The 7,600-nt window shown below is 48.2% G+C and overlaps 1 non-coding gene across 1 annotated transcript; it reads left to right on the top strand.

Moving 5' to 3' along the window:
- The first annotated feature begins 5,551 nt into the window (after positions 1–5,551).
- LOC120970118 (small nucleolar RNA Z247) lies at positions 5,552–5,688 on the top strand. The gene has a single exon (XR_005764864.1). It is a non-coding gene; the product is annotated as a small nucleolar RNA Z247 (small nucleolar RNA).
- The last annotated feature ends 1,912 nt before the right edge of the window (positions 5,689–7,600 follow it).

Here is a 7,600-nt window from a genome sequence, read left to right as displayed (position 1 = left end):
GCTATTAGTGACTTTGGAGTGACTCTTTGTTGCATGTTGAGGGATATTTATATGATCCAATTATGTTATTATTGTTGAGAGAACTTGCACTAGTGAAAATATGAACCCTAGGCCTTGTTTCGAAGCATTGCAATACCGTTTACGCTCACTTTTCTCGCTTGCTACCTTGCTGTTTTTATATTTTCAGATTACAAATACTCATATCTATCATCCATATTGCACTTGTATCACCATCTCTTCTTCGAACTAGTGCACCTATACAATTTACCATTGTATTGGGTGTGTTGGGGACACAAGAGACTCTTTGCTATTTGGTTGCAGGGTTGTTTGAGAGAGACCATCTTCATCCTACGCCTCCCACGGATTGATAAACCTTAGGTCATCCACTTGAGGGAAATTTGCTACTATCCTACAAACCTCTGCACTTGGAGGCCGAACAACATCTACAAGAAGAAGGTTGTGTAGTAGACATCATTACGTGGCAGTTGTTGCTGGTGAAGACTGTGTGCTAACTATATTTAGATCAATTCCAACGCGGTGACTCATTTTGTTCGGGCATGTCCGTTTGGATTTTTGCGGACAAAAACGTGGGCCTAACGTAGGTACCTATTTTCATTTTGTGTCTGCTTTGTGTCTATTCGAACCCATTTTCATCTCAAATTTGGGATACATTTGGGTTGGAGGCGGACACAAAGTGGATGTTTTCTGTGGCAGCCTCGTCCGGCTGTGTCCAAGCCTGGCCCATCTGTCAGCCACGCACTTCTCCCCCTCTTATTTTATTCGCTGGCCCACAACCTCCCACCCCCACTTCTCTCCTCCTCCTGCCAACGAGCCGACGCCGGCCAAGGCTCCGATGACTCCTGCAAGACGCCACTGAGCCGCCACCGGGCACCTGCCTCCGACGGCTCCGGCAAGACGCCGCTGGCGGCGTGCCCAAGGTGTACAACAACGACGAGCAGCTCCTGGCGCCCAAGGCCGCCGCGGACTCGGCGCTCACGAGACGGGCTCCGTCACTCGCAAGACGGCGACGCTAGTGCAGGTGCACAACGCGCGGAAGCACGGTGTGCTGCAAGGTCGTCGACGTTGTGGGCTGCAAGGTCACCAATGGCGACAAGCTGCTCGTCTTCCTCGAGTCCTCGCTCGCCGCCGACGCATTGCCACGACCAGGAGGTGCGGCGACGCAAGCACGGTGCGGCCGCGCGAGCGTGACCAGGAATTGAGCTTGCCGGCGGGCGCAGCAGGACGCGAGCACGATGCGCGCAGGCTGGAGGCCCGAGCGTGACCATGAGTTGAGCTTGCCGGCGGGCGCAGCAGGACGCGAGCACGATGCGCGCAGGCTGGCGGCCCGAGCGTGACCATGAGGTGAGCTCGCTGGCAGGCGCAGCAGGACGCGAGCACGGTGCGCACAGGCGGGCGGCGGGACGCGGGCGCGACAACACGCGGGGCGTGGCGGGACGCGGGCGGGCGCGGCAGGAGCTCGGGGCTAGTGTCGACGAGCAACTCAGGGAAGCGACCCATCAGGTGTTTGAGGAAAATGCCGGGATGGACGTGTCCAAAATGCATATGTCTCGCGTTGGGCACACCGGCTGATCCAAATAAAAAAGCGGATGTTCGGCTTATCCAAACAGACAAAATCCGCGTCCGTTTGGGTCACTGCGTTGGAGTTGCTCTCATAGTGCGGCATGGACGTGGAAGCTCTAAATTTTGTTTTCCGAAATGAAGACTAAAGAATATTCTAATTGATTTAAAAAATATTAATAAAAAAAGTGTTATCCAGTCAATTAACGAAAAACAATGGCATGTGCTTGTTGAGCGGTCCACCCAAGTCCGTGTGAGCTGGACTGGACGGTGCTAGTGCTAGCTAAAGATCCTACTCGTGTTTTATTTTTTCGTTGGCCTACTCATGTTATCAATGCTGACCGATGTGGGACGGACAGGTGGCTCTTGATTGAGCGACTGATTGCGATCTGTCCCGATCATATATGGACCGTGCATGAGATTTGTTTTCAGTTAAATTTCTACTGTAGAACTTAGTGCTGGGCACCCTGACCACCCACCACGTGCCAATTTCCAGCACACGCACACGGACACCTCGACTCCTCGACTCCTCGAGGTGTGCTATCATGGAATAGATACAAGCAAATAAATGATCATATCTTGGTGTACAGTTGGTCCACGCGCAATCGCAACCAAATACTCCAATGACAAACTCGTGTGGGACGTTACCAAGGTCATCCGAGTTTTGTGCACACGTAGGTCACCTTCAAAATTTTGTCCACACGTAGGTCAGCTTCAAAACAAGTAGAGTCAGTGTACTGTACGATACTAGAAAAAACTTGCTCAGAGACGCTGCAGAGATGCGGAAATAAAACCGAGGGACGAAATCCATTCTGAGGCCGGAAAGCCATGCGATCGTGCGCCTCGAATAACATTCCGGTATTCCTTTCCTGGACAGTTTTCCTGCCCCGTGAACTGCGTATCCGGAGAATCTCGATCATGTCGGCCCGTGGCTTGAAATGGTTTGCCCTGGAAATGGGTCATGGGTGGACGCAGAGGAGCCGGGGAATAAATTGGACGGGAACAGGCTTGACGCACAAGGGTGGAAAAGGACCGTGGACGGAGAGGAAAGCCGGAAAAGGGTCGGGGGCATCAACTTGTCCAAAGGAGGTCGCTCACTCAACTCGGTCGGTGATCGGCAATTTTCCTTCAAAGCTTTGCTTCCACTGACGGAATGACCGAATTCCACACCAGCGCAAAGATTGGCAGGGCAAGCAGCAGCTGGAGGTGACAAGAATGTTCTGTGTTCTGACCACCATACTACCTTCGGAAGTGCTGCGAGTGTTTTCCAGAAGGTCGCACGTCACAGGCCGGTCAAAGTTTTCAGCTACATGTGCGAAGTAGGTCAAACTCAGGCAAGGAAACGGCTTGCTGTCCAAGTAGCGATCATTGATTTTCAAGCTGTCCTGGGTACGGCACATCCGAGGACTTGAAGAGGGAATTGCACCAACCACTAGTCACTAAAGATGACTTTGCACAAAAAAAATTCTTTTAAGCACAGTACAATCCAGATGCTCATACATATCGTATATTTGTGTAAGCCGTTGCAACTAGCTTTAATCCATCATCTGATTCGGTTGAGATGATTCTAATGAGTGAGTCCCGCTTGTAAGTGCACACGTGCAAAACACATCAGCTCGGGAGGTAGAATCAATAACACCGGCGGTTTTAGTTGCTCGTTCAACTTTTTGGTTCAGAATTCACCCATTACTGGTATGATATTCAAATTTTTATTAGGATCACAGATTTTGGAGATATTGACATTGAGTTGGCTCACTAAAACAGTTGTTTAAAATTCAAGGTTTTAAAGAAATGCCAAAAAAAATCTATAAATCATAGATGTTCCTAGTACCGATTCAAAATTATTTTTGGCTCTTTTTTACCACTGGTTTGGGGGATATTGGTAGCTTCAGTTGGCCGATTAGTGTGTCTTACTTTTTTGATGTCTTGCACGTACAAGCGGGACTCACCTATTAGGAATTGTGTCGAGCATGGATAGTGTTGGAAAAATACTGATGTTGTTAATATCGGGGAAAATGCATTGCAGCTCTTGGGTGCCACACACCCCTATATGAAAATAGCATTAAACAAATATCAGAAAATTTTGAAAAATTATGCAATTTTGGGATATGAAACCCGAGTGCCCGTTGTACATCTGTGTTCATTTTCGTGGGGAACGGGCACCCATTCCCCACGAAACTGAACACTTGTGTACAACGGGCACCCAAGTTTCACATCTCAAAATTTCAGAATTTTTTTTTCTAATATGTTTTTGATGCTATTTTCATATAGGCGGGTGTGGCACCCGACATCCACAATTCCTCATCCTTAATATCAGTCACTATTGCAGCACGAACACGAACAATCTTCCTAACAAATAATACTCCAGTATATATCTAGCACATGCCACTTTGTCAGTTTGTTTTGCAGCGTTATATTATGCATAAGTTATTGGTTAACATGCCGGATCCCATGAGAAACGAAATCAAGACAGCCAATTTTAGCTGTAGCGGTTGTGAGTTTTTGTGACTTTTTTTTTGCGGGAAGTCAGTTTCTATGACTAAGGGTTCATATTGCCGCATGTGGCTGAAGAAAAAGAATAGGAAAACTTAGAACTACAGTTCTCCTATGTTCAGTTCTCCTATGTTCCAAGTTCAATGATCAGAAAGCGAGTTGCGGCTCAAGCAGAACTATTGCTGAAGTAACTAGTTCTGTCTGGAACCGTAACTTTTCAAGTTAAATGGCAGCAACTTTTCAAAATCTGTCTGGAACCCAACAGCAGTTGGCAAAAAAGTAGTAGTACTCCAAGTCTGAAGTCTGTACAAATGAAGTCCAACTTCAAGTGTAGTATTCCCAAGTCTTCAAACTTCAGTGCTCCTAACTCTTAAGTCTGCGTCATGCAAACACTTGGAGCAGCTGAAATTTTCAGTCTTCAGATAAGCTGATTAGCTAAGCCTTGACTTTTGTGGCATTTTTTCTTTGGCAAAGGCTAAGTCCTGACTAGAAATATCATATACAGGTAATAACAAAGAATAAGCCGACACTCTGAAAATTTAAAACCGACTAGCATTGAACAACATTCGTGGTGGATCCAAGTTTTTTTTTTGAGAAATCAACGGGGGGAGAGAGTCCCCACTGTTAGAATAAACTGTATAGAGATAGGACTCGTTTAAACTTGTAATCCTGCTCTATCTTTTCTTCTCTCCCGTATCTCTCTCTGTAACAACTTCTCTCGTATCTCCTGTAATGATCTCGCCTGATCGATCTCTCCTACAACTTGTACGCCAAGGCTTTTGCCCAATATATATCAATGCGGCCCGAGACAAAGGGTTCAACGCTTCCAACCTATTTTACATGGTAGTCAGAGCCTCTTCCTCATAGATCAAAGATCGCATCTAGCTACCTCCCAAAATTGTATCAAGCTTCCGCCTTCGACCGAGATCATGTCCACCACTGCCGCCGCATCGCTGTCCAGCACCACAGGCGCGCTCACCACCACCTCATCTTCCGCCTTCGCATCCTCCTCCTCCAGCACCACCGCGGGGTCTCTCGGATCGCCACCACAGGAGAAGCTCACGAGGGGAAACTTCCTCTTATGGAAGGCCATTGTGCTTCTTCAGATCAAAGGCGCTCAGATGGAACACCACCTCGACGGGAAGAGCCCGGCACCGCCGGCCACCCTCACTGTCACCAAGGACAGCAAGGAAGAATAGATCTTCAACTACGCCTGATCCCTCTGGTACGGACAACAGCAAGAGCTTCAAGGGTATTTGATGGGATCTCTTTCCCGCGATATCCTCGCTCAGGCCGCGACGCTACAGACGCCGGCCGAAGTTTGGAGTACCATCCATGCCATGTTCGCTGCCCAGAGTCAAGCCCAAGCCATCAACACCCGCATCGAGCTCACCAACCTAAAAAAAGGTAACATGACCATGGCTGACTATCTTAGCAGGATCAAGAGTCTTACTGATGAAGTCGCGTGCACTACCGCGGCCCTCTTGAATCTGGAAACCGTCTCCAAGATCCTCGCTGGCCTGGACATGGAGTACAATCCGGTGGTCTCTGCGCTTGTTGCTCGGGTGGAACCCATCACCGTCCAGGAGTTGTACAATCAGCTGCTGAGCTTCGATGCCCGCCTCACCCTCCTCCATGGCGGCGACCTACGGCAGTCATCTGCCAACTCCGCTTCTCGTGGCCGCGGCCGTGGGCACGGTCACCAGGGGCAGAACCGTGGCGGTGGCCGCGGACGCGGCGTCCCTCAGGGCGATGGCGCTCGCTCTGGTGGGAGCTACAGCTACAACAACGGGGGCGGCTACAGCTCCAACAACAACGGCGGTGGCTTCAACTCCAACAATAGCCGCCGTCCCTCTTCCTCTCATCCTCGCCCACGTTGCCAGCTCTGCAAGAAATCTGGCCATGAGGTCATGGACTGCTGGCATCACTACGACGAGAACTATGTGCCTGATGCTCTCCATGTTGCTGCTGCCATGCGCGAACAGGGAGAAGACGGCGTCTGGTACGTTGATTCTGGCACCACCGACCATGTCACCAATGAACTAGAGCAACTTGCTCTTCGCGAGAGGTACCACGCCGCTGATCAGATCCACACCGCAAGCAGAGGAGGTATGGATATTTGCCACATTGGTCAAGCCTCGATTAATTCCTCCAATCTTAAGCGTGGTCTAGTTCTTAGGGATGTCCTTCATGTTCCACAAGGTGACAAAAATCTTGCATCCATGTCTCGTTTAGCCATCGATAATAATGTCTTCTTTGAAACTCACCCTCGCTGATTTTTCATCAAGGATCGGGCAACGAGGGAACTTCTCCATCACGGTAGATGTATTGGGGGTCTCTACCCCATCACATCCGGAGCACTTAGTCGCCGGTGTCGTCGAGTCTACTCCGTCATTAAACCCTCCTTGGAAAGGTGGCATCAACGATTAGGACATCCATCATCGGTCATAGTGAAACAAGTAGTCAATAAAGACAATCTCCCTTTGTCACATAGTTCCATTAGCGAGTCTGTTTGTGAAGCTTGTCAATGTGCCAAGAGTCATCAGCTTCCCTATCCTAAGTCTCATAGTGTCTCTCATGCTCCTTTAGTGCTTATTTTCAGTGATGTATGGGGCCATGCCCGGGATTCTTTTCGAAGAAAAAAAAATTATGTCAGTTTCATTGATGATTACAACAATTTTACTTGGATTTATTTGCTTAAATATAAGTCTGAAGTTTTTTCTATCTTCCAAGAGTTTCAGAAACTTGTTGAGAGACAATTTGATAAAAAGATTCTGTCAGTCCAAAGTGACTGGGGAGGGGAGTATGAGAAACTCAACTCTTTCTTCCGTAGCATTGGGATTGCCCATCATGTGTCATGTCCTCATGCTCATCAGCAGAATGGCTCTACTGAGTGCAAACATCGCCACATTGTTGAAGTTGGCCTTTCTCTCTTAGCTCATGCTTCTATGCCTCTCAAATATTGGGATGAAGCTTTTATTACCGCCACTTATCTTATCAATAGGCTTCCTAGCAAAGTCATTGGCAACTCTACTCCATTAGAGCGTTTGTATCATCAAAAACCTGACTACAACTATCTTAAAATCTTTGGGTGTGCTTGCTACCCCAATTTGCGTCCATACAATCATCACAAGCTTGAATTCAGATCCACTCAGTGTGTCTTCCTTGGCTATAGCAACCTTCATAAAGCGTATAAATGCCTTGAAATCTCAACCGGACGCATCTATATTTCACGAGATGTTGTTTTTGATGAGACGATTTTCCCTTTTGCCAAACTCCATCCTAATGCGGGAGCCTTGCTTTGTGCTGAAATTGCACTCCTACCAGATTCTAATGCACCTTCTGATCATGGGGGTGAATTAACTATGCTTGATCATGTGCAAAAATCCAAAGGAAATTCTGATTCTGCTGTGCTAATTTAAACTGTCATTTTATGTGTGAGGAAACAAACAAAGCAGGCACGGAAAACGCTGCTGATCCGGCTGACAGCACGCGATCCTAGGCGGATCCGCGCGTCCAGCCTGCCGCC

Source organism: Aegilops tauschii, chromosome 7 (assembly GCF_002575655.3).
Source record: "Aegilops tauschii subsp. strangulata cultivar AL8/78 chromosome 7, Aet v6.0, whole genome shotgun sequence".
Taxonomy (NCBI): Eukaryota; Viridiplantae; Streptophyta; class Magnoliopsida; order Poales; family Poaceae; genus Aegilops; species Aegilops tauschii.
Note: the sequence above shows the minus strand (reverse complement) of the source record. Positions and strands in the feature narration are given on the sequence as shown.